Raw genomic sequence first — 7876 nt, forward strand, 5'->3', positions numbered from 1 at the left:
TCTTTCCTTCATTCACTTTGGAAATTTGGAATTGCAGCAAATCGAATTTTGGCAGGGAACAAAAATAGATCAATTAAACTAAATAAGTCTTCTTCCCATTAAATAAATTAAAAAAGTCTGTCTTGTAACCAGTCCTTTTCAAACAAGTAAAGTCTGCCCATTTTGTGCCGTCGATTTTGTGTTAATGCCTAGTATTTATACAAAATCATAATTTAAAGGACTTCATTCCTTCATTCACTTTGGAAATTTGGAATTGCAGCACATCAAATTTTGCCTGGGAAGAAAAGTAGATTAAATAAATTTAATAAGTCTTACTACTTCCCATTAAATAAATTAAATACGTCTTACTTGTTCCCACTCCTTTTCAAAACAGTAGTTTAAAACGAGGGCCCTTCACTCAATCTTTAACCTCAACCCCGCACGTTGTGTTGTATCTGTGAATGTTGGTTGTGGCCAAATGATAGTTTTCTTTCATTCGTTTAGGTTCCAAGAAAACTTGATGTAACTCTACTTTTAACTGCCGTTTCAGATAAGCGGGTATTACGTCGCAGTCAAATGCCGCGGATATGACGTAATTGCCCGAACCTCCGCCAAAATTCAAATCTGTTGGCGCGATGGCCGTGAGCCACTGAGCAGCGACGATTATCAACAGAAATATCTTTATTTTCTGCTTGCAACTGGACCGTCTAGAGCGTACACGGTAAGTAACACTCATTGTGTTTAAGGAGATTTACGTTTGTAATAGCAGAAGTGTAGCCGCGTTGCGTTGTACGTGTGAAAATTGGTCGAGGCGAAATGTTAATGTTTAATTTCATTCCTTTAGGTTCCACGGTGTTTGTTGGCTGCAAGTTTTCCACTGCAAGAAGAGGCTCGTATCATTGACCAGGAGCGAGCTACAATGGTGAGTAGCCATAACATTTATGTTAAACACTTCCTATTTCATGTCTAACAGTACTTGATTTAACAAATAACCATAAATAAATACAGTGTGGGCACTGAAGTTAACATATGTGATTATACTGCCTAATCTGTCACGGAGTAGATTGTTGCAAAGTAATATAAGATCCAAAGTTGTAATTCAGAATAGTTTTCAAAAGAAGGCCATTAGAATTATATACAAGTCTGATTACCCTGAACAAGCTATTAATTAAATCACAAATTCTTCAATTCAAAGATTTGGTAGATTATCAGACAAATAATGTCTAACAGTAATTGATTTAACACATCACGATAAGTAGATTGAGTGTGGGCACTCTCAAGTTAACAGATATGATTATACTGCCTAATCTGTTACAGAGTATGTTGTTGCCAAGTAATGTAGAATAGATCCAAAGTAGTAATCCAGAATAGTTTTGAAGAGGCCATTAGAATAATAAACAAATCTGATTACCTTGAACATAATAACAAGCTAAGTGTTTAATATGTCCTATGAAGTCAAAATTGGGCACCATCATGTGGTGAAATTTGGAATTGCATCACATCCAATTTTGCCTGGGAACAAACAGATTAAATAAATCTTAGTTTTGAATAAGCCACTCCTTCTCAAACAAGTAAACTCTGCCCATTTCGCGCAGTAGATGTTCTGTTAATATCTAGTATTTATACAAAGTCATAATTTAAATTGCTTTCAACCTTCATTCATCGGTTCAACCAACATTACTCGCTCTTATTACCAACTTGTATTGATTTAACTAAGCGTTTAATACTTCCTATCAGGTCTCAAGGCAAGATTTGGCAAAATACAATTTCAGCAAATCCAATTTTGCCAGGGAACAAAAATAGATTAAATAAACTAAATAAGTCTTCTTCCCATTAAATAAATCAGAAAAGTCTGTCTTGTAACCAGTCCTCTTCAAACAAGTAAAGTCTGCCCATTTTGTGCCGTAGATTTTGTGTCTATGCCTAGTATTTAAACAAAATCATAATTTAAACGACTTCTTTCCTTCATTCACTTTGGAAATTTGGAATTGCAGCAAATCGAATTTTGCCAGGGAACAAAAATAGATCAATTAAACTAAATAAGTCTTCTTCCCATTAAATAAATTAAAAAAGTCTGTCTTGTAACCAGTCCTTTTCAAACAAGTAAAGTCTGCCCATTTTGTGCCGTCGATTTTGTGTTAATGCCTAGTATTTATACAAAATCATAATTTAAAGGACTTCATTCCTTCATTCACTTTGGAAATTTGGAATTGCAGCACATCAAATTTTGCCTGGGAAGAAAAGTAGATTAAATAAATTTAATAAGTCTTACTACTTCCCATTAAATAAATTAAATACGTCTTACTTGTTCCCACTCCTTTACAAAAAAGTAGTTTAAAACGAGGTCCCTTCACTCAACCTTTAACCCTATTTATTCACCTTCTAGGCTAAGTGTTAAAGGCTAAGTGTTAAAGGCTAAGTGTTAAAGGCTAAGTGTTAGAGGCTAAGTGCCAGAGGCTAGGCGCCAGAGGCGAGTTTTTGTGGGCTGAAGTTTTAGTGGGGTTAGTGTGAATACAATCCAAAAGAATACAACAGAATACAATACAATAGAATATAATACATAGATTAAATTCAATAGCTCTTACTACTTCCCATTAAATAAATTAAATACGTCTTACTTGTTCCCAATCCTTTTCAAAAAAGTAGTTTAAAACGAGGGCCCTTCACTCAACCTTTAACCTCAACCCCGCACGTCACATTGTGTTGTATCTGTGAATGTTGGTTGTGGCCAAATGATAGTTTTCTTTCATTCGTTTAGGTTCCACGGTGTTTGTTGGCTATGTTTTCCACTGTCAGAAGGATGAAAATACAAAGTACAACGCTTGGACGTGGGCGAAGACGTCACCGGTGAGTCCTTCCTTCCTATTTATTTACCTTCTAGATGCTAGAGGCTAAGTGTTAGAGGCTAAGTGTTAGAGGCTAAGTGTTAAACACAATACGAACAACACAACGATACTGCACTGAACAACACGATACCGCACTGAGAAACACGATACCGCACTGAACAACACGATACCGCACTGAACAACACCATGCCGCACTGAACACCATGCCACACTGAACAACACCATCCCGCACTGAACAACACCATGCCGCACTAAACAACACCATGCCGCACTGATCAACACCATGCCTCACTGAACGACACCATGCCGCACTGAAAGACACCATGCCGCACTGAACGACACCATGCCGCACTGAAAGACACCACCCCGCACTGAACACCATGCCGCACTGAACAACACCATCCTGCACTGAACAACACCATCCCGCACTGAACAACACCATGCCGCACTGAACAACATTATGCCGCACTGAACATTATGCCGCACTGAACAACACCATGCCGCACTGAACAACACCATGCCGCACTGAACAACATTATGCCGCACTGAACAACATTATGTCGCACTGAACAACACCATGCCGCACTGAACAACACCATGCCGCACTGAACAACATTATGCCGCACTGAAAAACACCATGCCGCACTGAACAACACCATCCCGCACTGAACAACACCATGCCGCATTGAACAACACCATGCCGCACTGAACAACACCATGCTGCACTGAACAACATTATGCTGCACTGAACAACACGATCCTGCATTGAACAACACCATGCCGCACTGAACAACACCATCCTGCACTGAACAACACCATCCTGCACTGAACAACACCACCCCGCACTGAACAACACGATCCCGCATTGAACACCATCCCGCACTGAACAACACCATGCCGCACTGAACAACACCATTCCGCACTGAACAACACCATGCCGCACTGAACAACACCATGCCGCACTGAACAACACCATTCCGCACTGAACAACACCATGCCGCACTGAACAACACCATGCCGCACTGAACAACACCATGCCGCACTGAACAACACCATGCCGCACTGAACAACATTATGCCGCACTGAACAACACCATGCCGCACTGAACAACACCATCCCGCACTGAACAACACCATGCCGCATTGAACAACACCATGCCGCACTGAACAACACCATCCTGCACTGAACAACACCATCCCGCACTAAACAACACCATGCCGCACTGAACAACATTATGGCGCACTGGACAACATTATGCCGCACTGAACAACACCATGCCGCACTGAACAACACCATGCCGCACTGAACAACACCATGCCGCACTGAACAACATTATGCCGCACTGAACAACACCATGCCGCACTGAACAACACCATGCCGCACTGAACAACACGATCCCGCATTGAACAACACCATCCTGCACTGAACAACACCATGCCGCACTGAACAACACCATGCCGCACTGAACAACACCATTCCGCACTGAACAACACCATGCCGCACTGAACAACACCATCCTGCACTGAACAACACCATCCCGCACTGAACAACACCATGCCGCATTGAACAACACCATGCCGCACTGAACAACACCATCCCGCACTGAACAACACCATGCCGCATTGAACAACACCATGCCGCACTGAACAACACCATCCTGCACTGAACAACACCATCCCGCACTGAACAACACCATGCCGCACTGAACAACATTATGGCGCACTGAACAACATTATGCCGCACTGAACAACACCATGCCGCACTGAACAACACCATGCCGCACTGAACAACACCATGCCGCACTGAACAACATTATGCCGCACTGAACAACATTATGCCGCACTGAACAACACCATGCCGCACTGAACAACACCATGCCGCACTGAACAACACCATGCCGCACTGAACAACACGACGTCGCACTGAACAACACGACGCCGCACAGAACAACACGACGCCGCACAGAATAACACAATACCGCACAGAACAACACAATACCGCACAAACAGTTTTAGATAATATTACGTCGCAGTCATGTGACGCGGACATGACGTCAATAGGCGGAACTCACGGCAAAATTATAATCCGTGGGCGTGGCTTGCAACAGGAAGTAGGAAAGCGGCAGTTCTGGCAAACAAGACACAGCTGTTAGTAACACGATGACTAACAAGGCAAATATTTTTGTTTTCAGCTTGCAACTTGACCGTCTAGAGCAGGGGTCACCAACCTTTCTTAAACCAAGAGCTACTTCCTGGGTACTGATTAAGGCAAAGGGCTACCAGTTTGACACACACTTCTGAAATAGCCAATTTGCTCAATTCGGCTTTCACTGTGTTATTATTGTCATTTCCAGTTCACATGTAAGTGTGATTTTAACAAGAATAGCAAAAATACAGTCAAACCTTGGTTTTTGACCACAATCCGTTCCAGAAGGCGATTCGAGAAGCGAATCGGTCGAATTCCGAATCTACTTTTCCCATTACAAATAATGGAAGAAATGTTATCCGTTTCAAGACAAACCCACCCCCGCCTTTTTTAAGCATTATTTCATTTGAGCATATTTGTCCGATCGCGCAACTTCAGCGCACCGCCGAACGCGCAACCGTAGCGCGTCGCCACCGCGTAACTGCACCGCGCTGGTCACATTATTGTGACAGAGCCGTCGCTGAAATTTAGAAAATATCTTTAAAGTCCTGATGTACTTTCCAAAATTTAAGTGGACCTAAGTGCGCAGGGAGCTTAATTTTGTCCGATCGCGCAACTGCAGCGCACCACCAAACGCGCAACAGTCGCGAGTCGCCAACCGCGCAACTGCACCGCGCTGGTCGCATTATTGTGACAGATCCGTCGCTAAAATTTAGAAAATATTTTTAAAGTCCTGATGTACTTTCCAAAATTTAAGTGGACCTCAGTGCGCAGGGAGATTAATTTGGTCCGATGGCGCAGCAGCAGCGCGCTGGGCGCTCACTGTCGCATTGCTTTAAGAGCGTCTTTGTGTTTTAGGATGGCTGCTCCCACTTGCTTTCTTTGGAGGCATGATTAGGGGTTAATACAATCCTCAAAGTAACGAAAATACAATAACAACGGAGTCAGTCGGCATCCGGGCCGTGCGGTCGAGTTTTCTCGGGTCCTCCCGGCTCCTCTCGCGAGGTTCGACCTCCGAATTTTGTTCGACAACCGAAGCAAAAAAATGTCGAATTTTTTGTTCGAATTCCGATTTGTTCGAGAACCGGGACGTTCTAAAACCGAGGTTTGACTGTAAAATAAATAGATGCAGCTCACTGACAAGTGCCGCAATTTGAGCTAATTTTAGAACAGTCCTGCGGGCGACTCATGCGGTCCTCACGGGCGACCTGGTGCCCGCGGGCAACGTGTTGGTGACCCCTGGTCTAGAGCGTACAAGGTAATTACAACTGTTTTTTTTTAGCCCTGAAAAGCGAGGGAGTGTGGCGTTTGGGAGGAATGTCGAACTCGGCGTCTGCTTCCAGCCACAGACGCCAAATTTCGACGATTATTTCGACTGGTCAACGGTTGTAAATTATTGCGTTGACTAAAAACTTTATTTAACTCTACTCTTAACTTTGCCGTTTCAGATATGCGGGTATTACACCGCGGAAATGACGTCAATAGGCTGAACTCTCGCCAAAATTCAAATCTGTGGGCGCAATGGCCTTGAGCGAGACACCGGATACAAACACGACGATTATCAACAGAAATATCTTTATTTTCCGCTTGCAAGTGGACCGTCTAGAGCGTACACGGTAAGTACAACTCATTGTGTTTAAAAAGATTTACGTTTGTGTAGTTTGCGTTGCGTTGTATCTGTGAATGTTGGTTGAGGCTAAATGTTAATGTTTAATTTCATTCCTTTAGGTTCCACGGTGTTTGTTGGCTGTATGTTTTCCACTGCAAGAAGAGGCTCGTATCATTGACCAGCAGGAGCTACAATGGTGAGTACCCCTTTCGTCTTCCATTTATGTTAAACACTTCCTATTTCATGTCTAACAGTACTCGATTTAACAAATAACCATAAATAAATACAGTGTGGGCAGTCACGTTAACATATGTGATTATCCTGCCTAATATGTTTATCACAAATATGTCACTAATCACTAATATGTTTATTTGTTTATCACAACACCTTTGGACCTTCAGCAATCGATTATTTACCTTCATCTACATAGAGACAGAACGATGGTGTCTTAAACATCTCATTCATTTCACCAAATAACTTCACGCAGGTGGATAACGGCCGTCTCGGTCACGCTATGTTGCGTGATGCAGTTTTGAAGAACCAAATGCATTTATTCAATGACTAAGTCAAGCTAGTTCTATGTTTATGATGTTGTAAGTTACGGTACCGATTGAAGTTGAGTTCGAAGCCAGTGGAAAACAGCGCTGCGTTTGTGCTCTCCAGGTACAAATGTTGTGATCTCTGACTGACGACCGGGCGAGACTCGAGTAAGAGATGTCCAAACGAGCTCCGGCAGGGCGGGCCAAGGCGGAGCGAACGGACGCCCTTCAGGCCGCCAATGACGAGCTGAGAACCAAACTGATGGACGTCCAGTTAGAACTTCAGCAGGAGAAGAACAAGGTGAAAACCTCAACAGACAGACACTGCCTGCCTCCCTGCCTGCCTCCCTGCCTGCCTCCCTGCCTGCCTCCCTGCCTGCCTCCCTCCCTCCCAGTTTTCCCGATGTAGATTAGACATGCGTGTGCCATGACTGTGTCAGCCTACATCAACAAATGCACCGAGGACGTCAGCACCACTAAGAATATCATCACCCGGGGCAACCAACGACCCTGGATGACTGAGGAGGTACGTCAAACGCTACGAGCGCGGAACTCTGCCTTCAAGTCTGGCGACAAGGAGACACTGAGGACAGCGAGAGCCAACTTGAACCGTGCCATCAGGATAGCGAAGCGAGACCGCAGTCGAAAATTTCAGGATCGTTTCCACGACGTCAAAAACATCAGGAGTATGTGGCAAGGCATACGGGCGATTACAGACTACAACTCACCCTCCCCCCCCCCGGTGGGTGTAGTTGATG

The 7876-nt window shown here is 43.8% G+C and overlaps 1 long non-coding RNA gene across 2 annotated transcripts; it reads left to right on the forward strand.

The window, feature by feature from the left end:
- Positions 1–822: 822 nt before the first annotated feature.
- On the forward strand, positions 823–6728 carry LOC148378576 (uncharacterized). 2 transcript variants are annotated; one of them, XR_015855781.1, is made up of 4 exons: positions 823–901; positions 2738–2826; positions 5017–6228; positions 6419–6725. It is a non-coding gene; the product is annotated as an uncharacterized LOC148378576 (long non-coding RNA). The 2 variants fall into 2 exon arrangements; XR_015855780.1 differs by having other exon boundaries at positions 5017–6728.
- The last annotated feature ends 1148 nt before the right edge of the window (positions 6729–7876 follow it).

The sequence above is a fragment of the Syngnathus floridae genome, unplaced genomic scaffold, assembly GCF_059516105.1.
Source record: "Syngnathus floridae isolate MCC-2025c unplaced genomic scaffold, RoL_Sflo_1.0 HiC_scaffold_37, whole genome shotgun sequence".
In the NCBI taxonomy this organism is placed as follows: Eukaryota; Metazoa; Chordata; class Actinopteri; order Syngnathiformes; family Syngnathidae; genus Syngnathus; species Syngnathus floridae.